General features: G+C 41.2%; 1 protein-coding gene and 1 pseudogene across 2 annotated transcripts in view; both read right to left on the bottom strand.

Moving 5' to 3' along the window:
• Positions 1–17,060, bottom strand: part of CEMIP (cell migration inducing hyaluronidase 1) — a 110,054-nt gene that overhangs the window by 74,739 nt on the left and 18,255 nt on the right. The window lies entirely within an intron of this gene.
• Positions 1–17,060, bottom strand: part of LOC139801233 (cell surface hyaluronidase CEMIP2-like) — a 49,138-nt pseudogene that overhangs the window by 14,973 nt on the left and 17,105 nt on the right.

Here is a 17,060-nt window from a genome sequence, read left to right as displayed (position 1 = left end):
TTTTGCCTTCCTGTGCATCTGACATTTTGGGAAGCAAGAGGAAAAGCTCATTTATAATTGATCTGAAAAAGAAACAATTTAGGAAATACCCATAAAATGGGCGAGTCTGCAAGAAGCACATTCTAGCCTTGTCTTGTTATCTTTGTTTTCCTTCAGACCTTATCATCGCTAAGGAATTTAATCGCAAAAATGACAAGTAGCTGAAAGTATGAATCAGACTGGCATTGAATAAGAAACCATAGGAGAAACACCTACCTACACAACCCTGACAAATACAAATATAATGAGTTCCCCAGAGTTCTCAGTGCAGAGATGAGCTGCACATTTGTTTGCACTGAAATCTCCACCTTTGGAGGAGTTGAAGCGTCCTGAAGGCTTCATATCATCCGGTGTCCAAAGGCTCCACTATTTTTAATAAAGAATTTAGACATAATCTCATTGCAAACTCTCAGATTTTCAGGTTACTAAGATTATTCACTGGTGAACAGGATAACAAGCCCTAGTGCAGACCTCCAGCCTAGCTAACACAGGAGCACATCCCTGTCCACTTGTACAAACACAGGAGCAAGGGAAATGACTGAACACTCCCCCAAGCACACACATGGATATCTGCACTTTTCCTTGCTGTTGACAAGAAATCAGGCCCTCTCCCTGCCAACTTGTTTCTTAAAAAGTTCTCATAAGGATTCAGCTCCTGCAGCAAGGCACTGAGGTTTATGAATATCCGGAGCCCCACTGTACCTCTCCAGGTGAGGTTAAAAGGGTGTGGATGAGGAGAGACTGGGGAAGGCAGCCCCTGGAGCCAGGCACTGCCAGGAGAGCCCCTGCTTTTGGAGAACTGTGGCAACCTACCAACAGAAAAATATGCTCTTTAAACTACTAACTACTCCCATCTCCCTGAATTCTCTGACAAACCAGAGCAGAGAGCCCTAATAAGGGAAAACCCTTCCCCCTGAGCCTTAACAGAGCAAGTGCAGCGATATTTGCCTGTGCTTATTAAAACCAAAGAATGTTTCATCTAATTGCCACTGCTACTCAGGCTGCATCAGCAACTCAATTTATTACAATATGCTTCAGATATGTAGTCTGAGGAGATTTAATTCTTATCTTTAGATTTGCTGATAGCACAAAGAACCCTGAAGAGCCCTGTGCCTTTGATTTGTGCATTTGCCTTAGCTTCTGCAATTAGAAAATTTGCACACACACAAAGCCTAAGTCATTAAATTGAAGGGCTTCATTTCTGACTTCACTTAATGTATGAAGTGCCACTTTTTGTACTGTTTTCCAGCACCTGAAAGGAGGCACTTACTTGCAGCCAAATAATGTTTTCCATCCTCTCCTGCCTTACCAGCCTCTCCCCTCCTCTTGTAACAAGCTTGTTGCTCTCTGCAGACCTTTGTGCTCCAGTATAGCAATTTGGAGGAAAGCCCTTAACTCAGTCTCACAGATAATTCTCATTCTTCTGTGAAGCAGAAAAAAAACCCCAAGAAACATACAAATAGCTCTGAGGGCGTGGAAACTGCTCCAACAAAGGGATGAAGCCCATGGAGAAGGGGACCGAGGTCCCGTTCATCAAAGTTTTGAACACCCTTTATGCTTGAGTTGGGAACAATCCCCAGCAGATCTGGGCTGTTTCTGGAGCACACTTCATTCCTGGTCATTAAAATTCCAGGCAGTGCTCTCCTTCTGTTCACTTGCCAAAATGATCAGAAGCTTCTTGTCCTGCATTACCTCTCTCCCAGAAGCATCACTACCCAGCTGCCCTCTCATTCCCACAGGGAAACTCCCAGCCCTGAAGCAGACAGCCCTCCCTAGAGCTGAATTAGGGCATTTCTGCTGAGGCAGCCATCTTCCCCAGCAGCCTCAGAACACAGCCTGCAGGTCTCCAGCATGGCTTTACATTTGCCCATCAGTCACCTAATGGCAAATGCAAACAAGCACCCCTCTGGTTGGGAGGGAAGTTGGTGCTCTCTTGTACCACATGGCTGCAGATGGCAGCACATGAAGACACAGCAACTTCATTTGGTTATCTACATATTTTGATGGAAGTGAAAAACTCAAAACACATCTTGAATCAATATGAGGAGCACACAAGTACTGCAGCAGCCCTTCAGGTGCCCATGATAGAAAGAAAAAGATCTGCTCAGTGATGGTGCTCTAACTGGTGTCTTCCTCCTTCACTGTCAAACCCACCCAAACTGTGCCTCTGAACTCACTGGGCAAGGTTCACAGCTCACAGAAAGCCAATTTCAGCTGAGTTATGTGAATTCAACCTAACCAGCTCCTGCCTAACCCAGGAATACAGATGTTCTAGTCCTTTAATAGACATCTGAACTGGCATGACTTCTCTTGGGTGTTTCTAGAGGGCTTCAGAGGCAGAGAAAGTGTTAATCATGCAAGTATTCAACATCAGTGCTATGCTTGACCTCCATAGAAGTCCAAATCCTGGTACACATCTCCCTGTCAAATTCCTTATTTCCCCTCTGACCTTCCTTTAGCCAGTGCACAGAACATCACTCTGGAAGCTTGAAAGCTGCAAGGCAGCATCCTGGTTGTATCCAGCCATCATTTTAACATGACAAGACTAAAAATAGTTTAGTTGTTCATTTGGTTATGTATGAAATTTTTTATCCTAGAATACTGCTATTCAAGTTCATCAAACATTTTTGGTTTACATCATACATTTTGCACAGATGTTATTATCTTAAGGATCTTTTTTTTGGCAGATTATTCAGTATTTTGGATTTTAAAATTAAAAAAAAAAACAAAACATAAAACCACTTGAGACAGGCAGAAGTCATCCCTGATACTCTAACTCTGATTACTCTGGGCTCTGAGATTTCTTCCATTCCAGAAATGATTAGAAAGCAAATCTTTAATAAAGGTCATAAATGCAACTACTTAGGCAGTCACTTGTTTTCCTTCAAACCCATCAACCCTGTTTTTCACCTCAATTGCTTTATCTGTCCACTGAAATCTCATTTCTCCATGGTTTTGAATGTAGTCTGGACATTTCACCATTGCCATGGCATCAGCCCTAAGTCTCACAGCCATAAGCATCCAGCATACTTGAGGTGTACACACAGCAGCCACACATTGCATTCTCAATTATTTCTTAGCAAGACGCCCCAAATGAAATGAAGTAAAATTGTGGGTTTTCCCTTGTTACAGTGTATTTCTTTTGTTTATAGTTATTCAAAGCACACACCTTGCCAAACATTTCTGGATCAGAAAAATCTACAAACTTTTGCCCTGTCCAAATAATTGGTTTCGCACAAGACAAAGAGAATCACAACCACGTTGTGGTTTTCAATAGTAAAATGTAGTTAAGTTGCTCAGTGAACAAGAACTACACTTCAAGCAAAGTTTTACCAGAGACTCAGTGCTGCATTCCAATTTAAATCTGTGCTTAAGACCGTGGGCCAAATCTTTGGCACATACGAATTGGCACAGTGACAGAGTAACCACCAGTTACCCAGCAGATGACTTAGCTCTGCAATTGCAAGGAAATAGCTAAGAATTTTAAGACAGATAATAACTGCAAAGCTCAGCTTGTCCATGAGTGACTAATGGGTTTTCCTCTGCTTAAAGTGCACAGATATATTAATATGGAAAACAGTGATTTAATTCTAATAATTCCTCTGTGACAGAGGTGTCCAAATACTGATCCTCCAGCAATTCAGTCATGACCCTACAGCTACTAGGTCTTTAAATCAAGAGGAGCAGATGTGTCACTCTCTATAATGGGCATGTATAAAGGGAAATATTGCCAGTCTCAACTACATTCCCAAGGGGCTTCATAATGGGAACTAAGGATAGTATTTTTCCCCAGATTTCTTCAATTCCAAAGTTCTGGAGAACCAAATAGAGTTCAAGCTTTTGCCAAAACTATCCTAGGGTTAAACCGTGGCAGTGGCACTCTGCTGGAGGAGCTCCAGAGGATGGGTGTGGGATTTAGTGAATAATACTGGGAACCTGCCAGATTTACCAGCAGTTCCTGCTGCTTCATGCCCTCAGTGCCTCTGACTTGTTTCATGTCAACAATTTAAAACCTGATTTGCAAATCTGAGCCTGTGCATGGCTAGGTTGTGTGTAATCATGGAAGATTTAATTTTCATAATTGTCCTTCGACTGTATTACATTTTTATCTATTACAGAGGGATCAGATAAATTGGAAAACCCAAGTTAATGGTCAGGTTTTTCGTGGAGCTCACCTCTTGCAGCATCTCATCTGTGCAAACTGTGGCAATGTGTCACTGCTGAGCTGGCTGGGTTGCAGGACTCTCTCTTGAGAGTTGTGCACAAATAATTTCACCAAAGTAAGAACCAGTGCTAAAAATCATAAGAGAAATGGTGTAAAAAAAAAAAAAAAAGATTGCAAGGGAAAAAAGCAGTATGTAAAATGGATATACCCCGCTTTACATAATGCTGGAAGAAAGCATGGGAAACAAATTCAGCACAGCCTACAATTTTTGCTTTACTGTTTTAAAACTTTATATAAAAGGGAACAGTGATTCCAGTGCTGTTTGGATTACAGGAGATGCAAAGATCTGTGCACATTCTGAAGTATTTCTGCACTTTATATATATATGGGAGATAAATTATGTGTGTAGTAACAAGTACAAACAGACGAACAAGAGCCAGAGCTCTTCTGGAGGGATTTCAGGGACAGCAGGCCAGGACTTAACTTGAATTCTGTTTCAAAAATTTTTCTGGAAAGAGAAACATTTCTGCACATCAAAAATGCTGGAATAAAGTGAAAGCAGAGGTATCTCTTTGCATCAGCAAGTGCCAGCCATTACCACCCTGCTTCCACACTTTCAGAAGTTGCTGAGACATTTGTAAGGTCACTTGTGAATAACCTGGGAAATTGATAGAGCTCCAGACATTTTGAAAGCAGAACATTTCCTAACAACATAGGGCAGTACCTGTTGAAGTTGATTGGGTACAGGATAACATCCTCGGATGCTCTGCCATCCCAGTGGATGGTATAAACTTGCTCAAGCATGGTGACAGGCTGGTACTGCTGGTATGGTGCTCCTCTGCTCACCCCTTGCAACCTCAAGGGATGGGAATGGAATGTTGCTCTGGCAACAAATAAGGTCAGATTCTCAGGGCGTCTGGCCTGAATATAAAGCTGAGGGTGAAAGGAAAATGACAAAAATATCCATGAAACCAGCCAGGCTCAGCAATAACATGTGCATTTGATCATTGCTGCCTGTAAATGGTTTTTGCCAATGAAGAGCTCAGAACATTTGGAAAGTCACTGAAACATTTCCAGTTCAAATAAAAAGGTAAAACAGAAATAGCATCTGCAGCCGCTCATGGGGACACCATGAAGTGAGATATGAATTGTACAGTGCTGTAAAAATGTTCACTATTCAAAGTCTTAAGGGAAAAGAGTAATCAAGGAAATATCACAAACTCTTCTATTAATTCAAATAGCTGTACTTTGAAAACAGGCTTATTCCACTGAAAATACAGAAAACTCAAGTTATTTCAACAGGCTTTGGATCAGGGCCAGCTATCTAATGGAATCCACATCTCACTCTGAAGTAGCAGAGTAGGCTGAAATTCTGGGGACTAAAATTCAGTTGGCCTGACTCTCTGATCTTATGGACTAAATACCCCATCTTCCACAGGCTTGAACACAGATCTCTTCTGCGCAAGGACCAACAGATGCCCTTGGCCTGTAGTTCAGCCCCCAGATCAATTATAAAACTATGCTCTGTTTTTTTCTGCCCTGCCACCACACATACAAAAGCAAATTCACACGGCAAACACATGATATTCACCTGCTTCCCCCACTGTGAAATTCCAGCACAAAAAGAGGATGCCCAGTTAGTTGCACAGATCTGTCAGAGCATGCAGGGCTGCAGCAGGCAGCTTGTCATATTGCCTGAAGGGTTGTAAATGCACCAAGGACAAGTGAGGACATACATAATCCTGCTTCCTTCCCTCTCCTGCCATGTCGAATAACACTCTTCACATCAAGAACTTCAAAGACTGAACGTGAAAATCCTTTTTAATTCAGAAAAGTCTAAGCTGCTACATCAGCATCCATACAGCAAAATTATTTTTAACTTCGATTTCTGTCTTTGAGGTAGATCAAAATGGAGTCTCTTAACAGATTTTAATACCACAGGCAAGGATGCAAGCACAGCCAAGACAAGCAGAGAGGGTGAAACTCCATCTAAAAGGATATTCTCTTTCTAACACAGAGCTATGAGGACTTCACCCATCACATCTCAGTATCTACTTCTCTTATTTTTTCAATGCAGATTGAAAGCCAAGCAAAACCAGTCTGTCTCTCAGTGTTTTGTATATGTGCTTATTTAAGTTGGGATTTCTTGCCAGTTCAGCTCCCAGTTTCAGTTTCATACTTGGAAGGACTCAGCACCTGTAGCTGCTCCTGGGGTTGAGTTTGAGCTCCCTCAGCAGCCCCAAAAGACATTCCATCCCTGCCTACCCCCCACCTCACCCCTGAATTCAGCAGCCTCATGGTGAATGCTTAAGATAAAAATTTGTGTCTCATGTCAAAAAGTGGGTTTAAATATTTCCTGGATATTCAGTCCATTCCTCCTTTCACACCCTGGCACTTTAATGTTGAGCTATCCTGAGTGGTATCTGCAGACCCTTAGAGACTAAAGTGAATCCTAGAAGTGCATTAAACACAAGCTTTTCTTGATGGCTGAAACTACTGATGAAGTAATTCATGCCGAGCCATTTCTGAACAACAGTCTGTTTGCTCATTCTTGATGGATCAAGGAAGAATAAATTATTTTTAGTCTGATAAAATACCTTTCCTACATATGAAACCAAAGAGGAAAATCTATTTTTCCTTCACACTCAAACCATGATTGAAAAGTTGGTTATGTGTAATACAATAAATCACATTTCAATCTCATTTTTTACCATCCGGATGGTTAAGTGCTTAGGTCAGAACAGGTGATCAGTGAGGTTCCTTCAGACCTGAAATGCCATCAAGGTACTAATTGTACATTGATGTACTAATTTTTTCAACCAAAACCACGTTTTCTGACAAAAAAAAAAAAAAAAAAAAAAAAAAAAAAAAAAAAAAAGTTGGAATGAACCCTGGTACTGCAAAATAATTGCTCACTTCTGCCTTTCTGGATAAGAGGCAAGAGTTTTTGTCCTATTACTGTAAACTTTTACATTATTTCCTTCTAATGTGTGTCTCCAGAAAGCACAGAATATTAAGGTAACTTACTACAAAACTAAATGCTCAAATGATAAAATAAGCCAAGAAAGGAAGGAAATGCATTCAATGAGGCCCAAGAGTTTCTAAATTACTGCTGACTACCAGTAGCGACAGATTCCGATATACTGTAAGGTATTTGTGCAACAGGAAAAAAAGAGACAATGCATGGCTTAAGCTGCTCACTACAACGATTATTAATGGGTTCAAGAGTACTGGAAGGGTTTGTATAATGGGGCAATAAAATACAGGGGAAAGCTGTCAGAGATTTGTTGGTGATATTTCCCCCCCCCGGTGCCTAGCGACCAAGTCACAGGTCTGACACTAGAGATAATGGTGGCAGCTGTTTTGAGAAGGAAACAGTAATTGCTCTAACAAGCTAAAATGCCACTTCTGTGTTGACAGAAATATTTATAAACTGACTTTGTCTCCTGCAGTGACCAATAGTGGTCACTGAGTGAATGCCTTGTGGAACTGCAAGCTACCAGAGATGAGATTTTCAGTCCCTGAGAAGCGCAGCGTATCTGGCAGATCTTGCAAAATGTTTATCACTAAAGAAGGTCACAGGAGGCAAATGTCCTGATGAAGCAATCCAGATCCTACATGAAGAGACTCCTGTGCCCAGGTGGAGCATCACTAAGTCAGGGAATTTTGAACTGGGAGCAGAGGATGGCTGAAATGTTTCCTGCAGCAACTGTGCTCAGCCCTGGAACAGTCATGGTGGTTTGGTTCCCTCTTGAACACACCAAAAGAAAGCAACACCCCACAGTTTCCCACTTCTCCCTTTCTAGGGGCCACCCCCCTCCTTTGGAGGTAACAAGGGACAAGAGGGGAATCCAATCCCTGTCCTCCCTTCTGTGGTGCTGACTCATGTCAGGCTTGGTACCTGCTTTTTTTTACCCCCTCAGGACTGCAGTCAAAACCAGCAGATTACTTCAGAAAAATTTCAGAGGACTCATCCAGTAAAAGCCTCCTTTTAATCCCAGTAAGAAAAATTAAGTGAAAAGAACACTTTCAGCTCCACCAGCCCCAGGAAGATGAAATATCAGCCACTGTCACACCATAGTGCTCTCAGGATGTCACAATATGGCCCCTTTCTTCCTCAGCCTTTACTTTACACCTTTACTAGCTTCAACTGAAGTTGGAAGGTTTTATCACTTTTTTTTTTCCTAGTATCTGCCTTTGCAGGAACAAAACATTTTTGAATAGGTGTGAAAGGAAAGTAACAAGAATAATCCATTTTCTGTAGCAATACCACCATAATTTTTCGTTGGCTCTATCAAAATGTTTAAAAGAAGAAAGTGGGTCATAAAGATACTTAAAAGTATGAGAAGTGGTGACAGCTTAATGTAGTAAGAGAAAAGCTAGTTAAAGAATTATAAAATGTGAGCCTTCTACTTTCCTGAAGGGTTTAATGGACATAGTTGTCATTTTAGCTGCTTAACACTTCTTGCTAAAAAGATGTGTCAGATTTCCCTGTGCTTACATGGCAATTTTCCCAAGTTAATTGTGAAACTGAGAAGATAAGTTCTTTTACAATTCATGGGAGATCTGCTGTTCAGCTGGATAGTGAGTGTGCAGATAAGCAACATGCAAAATATTGGAAGAGAAAATCTTGGTTTCTGAGAAAAGGTTTGCTTGCTTTCTGGTTTCTTTACCTCTTTTTACCATTGTACAGCTTTTGTCCTGCTGTGCTGTCATCTGCCAGCCTGGGACAAACTACATCAGAATTTAGAAGCTGTAAACATAACCTCACCTTCTGGTTTGTTCACTGTTGAATAAATGTTCATTTCCCAGAGCAAAGCATTTTCCCTATGAAATTTTTGAGTGAAGTCTAAAACTCTTTCAGAACTTAAAAACATAAAAATGTATCTTTCTTTCCCTAGCACATGCTAGGACATGCCAGGCTATCACCGGCATCAGCAAAACTACTTTGATTTTCCAGTGGTGTACACCAGACATCAAAACTGGAGCTCTTTCTCCAAATACAGAGACCTTTGGCTGAATATATCTTGCAGGCATTTCCTTCTTCCCAGTCTGTGAGATGATGACAACGCTCAAGCATCACAGATATCCTGGGACTGTACAGTTCTACTGGTGCTTAGAAAAGGTGCTTACTGCATCTCTTGCATGCTCTGTATGTAGAAGCATTAGCAGCAAAACCATCTGTCTGAGGGGATACCAGCTGAAGGGATAGAACTCAGAGGTGCAGGATCAAGTGCCTTTGCAAACTTCCACTGCAATAACAGAGCTGACAGAAGTGGAAGAATTTCTATTTCAGCAGCAGTTCACTAAGTGAACTGATGAAAAATCAACAGCATTGCCTGAAGTATTTTATAATAGCAAGGCATCAATTTTTTGGTAATTCAGAACTGACACTATTTAGCTCTGTGGCAATCCCTTATGAGTGTCTAACACCTTTTTAAGTTTATAAAAGAAAATAGCACTTACTGCCAAAAACTCTGCTTATTTTAATAAAGACTAATAAAGACAAAAAAAAAAAAAAGAAGTTTCACAGCCTCTCCTAATGAGTTGCTATGAAATTGTGAGGCAGCAGCTAAGTGTACAGCTTCTACTGCCCAGCAGGAGCCAAAGCACATGCCTTACAATTTATATCAAATTCAAGAATTGCTTAGGAATCTCATTTATATTTTAACAAGGAAGGCAGGTGTGGAGGAGTCTCCAGTTCAGTGCTGTTAGAAATCTCACCCATCTACATGAAGATAACTATGGGATGATCCTCTCTCTAGATTTTTCTTTCCTTACTGGCCTTTTTAACAGCTGAAAGTCAGGCTGACAGGACATCAAGGACCTCCACACTCTGCTGACAGAGTGACTCTCAGAAGATGTGGTGCTGCCAACTCCTGTGATTTCCCTGTGAGCCTCCCCCTATTTGTTTTCTTCCCTCAGAGCCTCCTTGTATTTACATTACAACATGAAAGTTTCATCTGTGATTAAAAAGCAAAGGGATTGGTCTTGTTTGGACAACACCATCCCTACAAGCTCCAGAATCAAAAGGAGAGGACAAAGAGACCTGATAGTTCTTGCTTGTGTAAATGTTGTGATTTTAAGCTGGTGCCAGAACTCCTTTGGTGGTGAAAGGCAACATTAGAGCCAAAGCATGAGGCATTTCTTAGTGTTCCCTGCTGTCTGGGACACCACATGGGGAAGGAAACATGAAATTTCTTGGGGACAGTGAAGAGGAAGGGCCATGAACCAACCATGGAAAGGTAGGAATGTCAGCCTGAGTTGCCAGATTAAAACACCCTCAGGAAAGTCCATTCCCAGGATTTTACAGAACTAGAAAAGCTACCAGAGGAATAGATTTTCCCCAGGCATTTCCTTTCCCAAGAAAATTACATCCAGGAGAAGACGAGCATGAAAAGCAAATGAAGGAAACCAAGCAGAAAGGAATTAACTGAACTTTAGGCACTTTGCTCAGAAAGGATTTGGCTGCAATGTTAGCTGAAGGACTTTGGTCTCATTTTGCCATGCCAAGTAGCCCATCCCTGGGCTGACTATCTTGGGCCCAGCTCAGCAGTAATATAAGAGTCACAATTTCCTTGGACCGAAAGGACATTTTCACCTGTTTGCACCAGGGAGCATAAAAGTTCTTGTCTACCAGGGCTACTTGAAAAGGAAAAGAAAAACAGATTTTGTAATAGAGTTTCTGAGATTAAAGCAAACCATCTTGTTCCATAACTGGATTCACTCTTTTAGGCTTTTGATCTAAAATATGACACTCGGAATTTAGCACACAAACAAATCATCAGTTTTTTAAGGTGATGAGAACCAGGGTTAAGCTGAAACACTCCAACATATATACCCTTCAAATTAAATAGAACCCTCGTGCACGGGACCAGTTCCTTCTACCCCACACACATATATGTTTCCCTAGCCATAAAACCCATAAAGTGAAGCATTTAATATGAACTTTACTCATCCTGCTGGATGCTGATTAGTTGAAAAATTTTGGTAACGGATCCCAGAGAAGCAAATGTTTATGCTTGCCTAAACCTAGCCAAGGAAATTTTCTATGGTGGAAAAACTGCCTCACCACCTAGAGTGCCATAACTGTGAGAGTATTAATAGAAATAAAAACATAAATGCCTACTTGTTTACAATTCTGAATTTAACAGTTATGTTGCCAGAGCCAAGAACATAATTTCTCCAGAGACAAAGAGCAAAACATAAGTCCCAAGCACAAAAACCTAATCCAGTGCAAATGTAGGAGCCAAATCCTGGCTTTGTCCATCAGTACCAAACCAGGGGACATTGGTCCACTGTCTAGGCACTTAAATAGCTAAAGCAAATGTATACAATTTCTCTAGTTCAAGGAGATATGCATAATCTGCATATAGCTGTGTACATAGGGGTCTCAAAGGTAACTGCATTCCTAAAAGTTTGATGCAGAAATTTTCTTGGGGAAAGGGGAGCAAAGTGCTGCATCTGACTGCCCAAAGTGCAAGCCCACACATTACTGAACGTCAGAGGAGCCTCAGAGGAAGCACAGCCAGAAATCTCCCAACGTGGAAAATCCATGAGTCTAAGTTTGAAACCAATCCTGAGGTGCAACTGTAGGAAATCAGCCTCTGCTAATCCACTCCCTCACAAAACTGCACATTGCAGAAGGAAGCCTGACAGCCTGCTCCTCTCGAGGCAACTTGAGTGCTGCCCCATCTTCAGGGACTCCAGGCAGTTTCACCCTGTGCCAAGCTGCTGATGCCTGGGCACTGTTTCCAGCTCCCAATGAGACACGAGTTTGCAGCATGCTCCCAAGTGCACAGAATGCTTTTAATAAAGAAAAACATAAATAAGTAACACCTGCTCTCACTCATGAACTTTGATCTTATTTTAAGATTACTTCATATTTCATGCTTGCCTTTCATACCCAGCAGTCACCCCACTGCAGTCGTTACGTGACAGCACAGGGCTGTCCTCAGGAGCCAGGGGAACAGAATGGTCCTTCCAAAGCCACATCTCGTGTGAGGGCTCCCAGTACCAACTCTTCAACCTCATCCACATGGTGCTTGTGTGCACATCACACAGTCTTAAATATTTGGCTTGCTCAGTAGAAGGAGGGAGGAGACATGGCAAGATGTTTGAGGAACTGGGGTTTTAAAACAGGCCTGGATTCCTTTTTTGTGAATACATTAATATCCTTTAGAAGCAGAGAAGCAAAGAGAGCCACTGAAAGCTGTGGTGAGTCACATATTTACAGTATTCTTTACCTACATACAAAGGAGTTAAAATTTGAGCGACATACCATGAGCCACAAGCTGATTTTGAGGTCAAATTTCCCCTCCATTTTTTTCCCCTCCATTTTTTCCCCTCCATTTTCCCCTCCAATTTTCCCCTTCTTTCCCTACTGAAAGGTTACCTGAAATTTGCAGCCCTTTCTACCAAAGTGTTAATATCTCAGCTAAGGTCTCTAACTAAAGAAAACTGCTGCAAGGGTTTAAGACCACCCTGGCCTAAGACTGACCATCCCTCAAGCCAGTGATTTCTGGGTGGGAATTAAGAAGAGAGTGTGAGCTTGTGTCTCAGCCACTCATTTCACCATCCTGAACACAGTGGGATGTGTCAGAGGAGGAACATTTTCCATCACTGAAACTTGACCCACCAGACTTCTAGAGCAGAGCCCTATAATAAGGTGGACAAACATCTGGAAAAAAGAACTAGGAAATGCCAAACTCTGCCCCAATGGATTTCAGCTTGAAGCTTCTTGTGAGCAATGGGAAGAGCAATGGGCTCCCCTTACAGCCCCCAGCTGCAGGCAGGGGCACAACAGGAGATTTACTGAGACTCTGGAATTAGGCAAAAAACACTGAGAGGGGTAAAATTATACCCAATATAATTTTATGAGGTTATTTACTTAATAACCTCATTAAGTAGGTTTCACTCCATCACCTCTCAGCACAGTCCCTGAGAACACCCACCCAACACCCCCAGCAATGTTCCCCCCATTACCTGTGGGAATTTCCCAGTACACATCACCCCGTTCCAGCATGGGACAGTCAGACACCCAGGGTGCTGTAGCAGGTAGATGTCCCTTCCTAGGAAAGTGTCCAGGTACCCTGTCACTGAGCCATCCAGATCATGGAAAGCAGACATTTTGTCACCATCATTATCATTGTTTCCAAATCACTGCCCCAATCTGCCAAAGAACACCTTCAGTCCAACCTAGAAGAAAATAAGATGAAAAATTACTGGTTAGCTCAAAGGAATTAGGTTTGCAGTGTTGTAACAGCCAGAACAGTGGTACAGCTGTGACTAGAAAGCTCTGTTGTCTGAGTAAGGTTTTGTTTTGCCTCATCTATCCAGCAAAAATTTTACTGCCTTGCTTTTTTCTCCCCTCATTTCCTGATCCCAGAAGATATTCTCACAAAAATTAGATTTTTGGTTCTTTGAAAGGCACCCGCACAACCATGTATTCCTTGAAATCACACAGCAATAAATTGTGTGGTGGCAAAAGGAAGGGGATGACTCAAAGGGCAGGGAAATACTGAAGGATTATGAAATTTGCTGAGGAAAGTCACAGCTGTGATCAAAGAAAGAAAAATTACTAAATATATAGGGAGTTTTCTCATACATTTTCAATGGCTGTTCTAAGTGGTCCTTTGAGTGCCATTTTTTTTTCCTAATTGTTCCCATAAAACCTTGCAAAACCCATAAAAGTGACAGCAATTTCCAGAATTGGCTCTTGTGCACATTCTAATAAATCCCCTAAAGAATTATATTTATGTTTTTTTTTAGGAAAGCAAAATAACAGGAAGCAGCATTATCTCCATCAGGCATAGCTCTGTTTGCAGGATTTTTCAGTAGCTGAGTAAAAGAATCTGTCCTGACATGAAAATCCAGCAAAACAAGGAAACTGCAGATGTTCAGCAAAAAAGACATGGAATATTAGAATGTCTGCAGAGGAAACTATTACACTGTGTGACAATTAAGTTCTGAAGTAATCAAGAAAATAATTACTCCAGGTCAAGCACTCTGAATGAGTCCTGCAGCAATGTGTAGAAAAGTAGATGGAAGAAACAGTGACTGGATCACATCGACCCAAAAAACTGCAATTGTTTCCACTTAGCCCAACTAATTTTAATTGGACTGTGCACATGAGTAAGAATTCAGGTCAGCAGGATTAGGCTGCAAGTTTACTAAGGGCTTTAAAGGCTTTATTTTAACAATAATAAACAGAACAGCTTAGGAGAATAGGAGGGTCATTGTGTTTCTGAGTTAGATGGAAAGTCCCATTGGCTTAAAAAGAATGACCAGTGCTTCAAGAACTCCTTGCAGAATAAATGTATTTATTCCTTTAAAATTAAATTAGAGCCTAGAACCAATTTTTTTTTGCCACTTTCGCGTCTGAGTCTCATAAGCAAACACCTGAAACGGTCTCATTTAAAGGAGGCTCATACACATGGAAATTTAATGTGTATTTTTGAGTGTTTTGAAGCCTTTTCTTACAGCACCACAGGAAATTTTTGCCAAAAAAGGCTACTTGGCAAAGTAGGAGGATACCAAAAGTTGAATTTTTTTTCTTTCATTTTAATTTATAGAAGAGGAGATTTTAAAAAATGTAAACACTGTGCTGCAGCTCAAGGCTCCATTATAAATATTTGTGACAGTGCACTTCTGGAGTTGAATATGAAAATGGGCACTGCACTGAGGAGGAGAACAGAGTCAGTCCTACTTCAAAAACAAACTAAAGCACAGCCAGTGCAGCTTACATTTTATTAATACCCAGTGCTTCCATCCAGCAACAGAGAGTTTTGGTGCTAACATTAATCAGATTCTCCTCTAAAACATTCTAGCATTCTCTAAAAAGTCAGAAATGAAAAGGAAAAGTTACCGAGCAGTGTCACTTCTTTTAAGTCTCCAGGTTACTTTGCTTTTATACACTGAATGACTGGGGTGCGATGAGTTTGCAATTACAGCTATGACAAAATAGCTATTTTTTTTTTTTTTACGTAAGTGAACAGAGAACAGACTCAGCTTGTCAGGTGTGCTCATCAGCAGTGAGGAATGAACTAGAAGAGGGTGCAGAGACAGGTCATGTCTAGCTACCACACTACTATTCAGACACCTAATTTTCTTTAGGTGTGGACTACCTGGGAGTGACACAGTATAAAGGTTACCTGAATTACCTGTCTGAAGCCTGACAGGGAGCCCTGACAGATGATGGCTATGGGAGTCTGTAATCTCTGAGGAATGTGCTAACTCAACCTGTCCAAAGGCAGCAGGCAAATCCTGAGGACTGCCGTGGAAAACACTTTTTATATTAAAAATGAATAATGTGCTGTAAAACATCATAATAACTTGCAACTCTTTTTAAAATTCAAGTGTTGGCACAAGCTGCCAACAAAAGCCTGCTCATCGTACGACTGTTACCATTTTGAGGAAACCACTCTCAAGCATCATCATCTCTGTCCTCGTTGCATGGCTTCTGCTCTGCTGGTGTCATACAAACCCTTATCCTACACACTCCCTTTGGTCAGGAGGCTCTTTAGGGTTTGGGTTGTCTCTATTTTGCTGCCCTCTCTTTCAGTGGGTAAGAGACTTACACTTTTACTCAGTGTCTGCTTTCCTTTTTCCCACCATAAACTATTTGCCAACTTCTTCTCCAATGCAGAGACCCAGCACTAGGACAACACAGACTAAACACAGCACAGGCAGCATTAGGAAGTGTCAATCCCTTAGCTAAGCAGAACTGCAAACTCATGGGAGTTGCAATATCACAGGCAAGAGCCAGTTCTGGCCCCTCGAAGAATTTCTGAGCACCACAAACCCACCCAACATAGACCCCTGGGATTTCTTTGGCACACTGAATTCCAGATGATTTCCATCACTACAGAGATTCTGTAGTGTTGGCACAGCCAGGAGTAGAATAGGCTCAAATCTTCTCTAAACTCCTGGATGCAGGGGAAAATTAACCAGAGCAAAGGATGTGATTTAGGACAGCTAAAGTGTCTCCTACACCTGCTGGAGGTGGCCTTGTTCATGGGAATCCAAAAGGTGACATCTCTTGCAAGAGAGATCTCTTGCACCTCACTCTACAGGAGCTGTGCATCAAAGAGGCAGAGGGATGAATAGGTTGCTATTTTATGACTAAAAAGAGGTATGCCAGATCTTCTTAAAAAATGATGCGTAAGGGTTCTGTTTGGGCATGGGGCCATCTCCTGTGGGCCCTTCAAGTCCTGCTGACTGACAGTAACCAGATCTACAGGACATCCCAACCATCAGCCATGCCCTCAGCTGAGTTAAGACCAACTACAGCTTCCACTGCTTTAAAATAACTTTTGAAAAATACCCTTTTAAAAGCAAACAAAAGACAACCAGCCTAGCAATAACATTGTTATTGATAAATGCACAGATATCTTTATATGAGAGATTCAGGATCCTCAATGCAAAGGCAACTAAAATACTTTTTGTGGAGTGTAATACTTAGGTCTTCTGTTCTAGTCAACTGGTTTTTCTAAACTGGAATTGAACAACACTTGACTGACTTTAATTTTTTGTTGTCTAACCAATCTGCTGATTAGTTTTATTAATTATACAATTATTCCTTCAGCATGACTAATAGTTTTCTCATCACTATATAACTTGCAGTAATGTTTAAATTCTTCTTAAAAAAACAGCTGTAAAATGATTGTCCTTTAGGGAATTACTACTTAGCTACCCTTTAAAAAGTAATAAAGTGAAGCCTGGAGACGGAAAATTAATTAAAATGGTCTACAGGCTCTATCTTAACTACTCAAAGATGTATTGTCCCATATAGCAATTACCATCAAAACAATAAACTAACTGGTCCTTCAAGTCCAAAATCAGAATTAGCACATCT

The sequence above is a fragment of the Heliangelus exortis genome, chromosome 11 (assembly GCF_036169615.1).
Source record: "Heliangelus exortis chromosome 11, bHelExo1.hap1, whole genome shotgun sequence".
NCBI classification, from domain to species: Eukaryota; Metazoa; Chordata; class Aves; order Apodiformes; family Trochilidae; genus Heliangelus; species Heliangelus exortis.
Note: the sequence above shows the minus strand (reverse complement) of the source record. Positions and strands in the feature narration are given on the sequence as shown.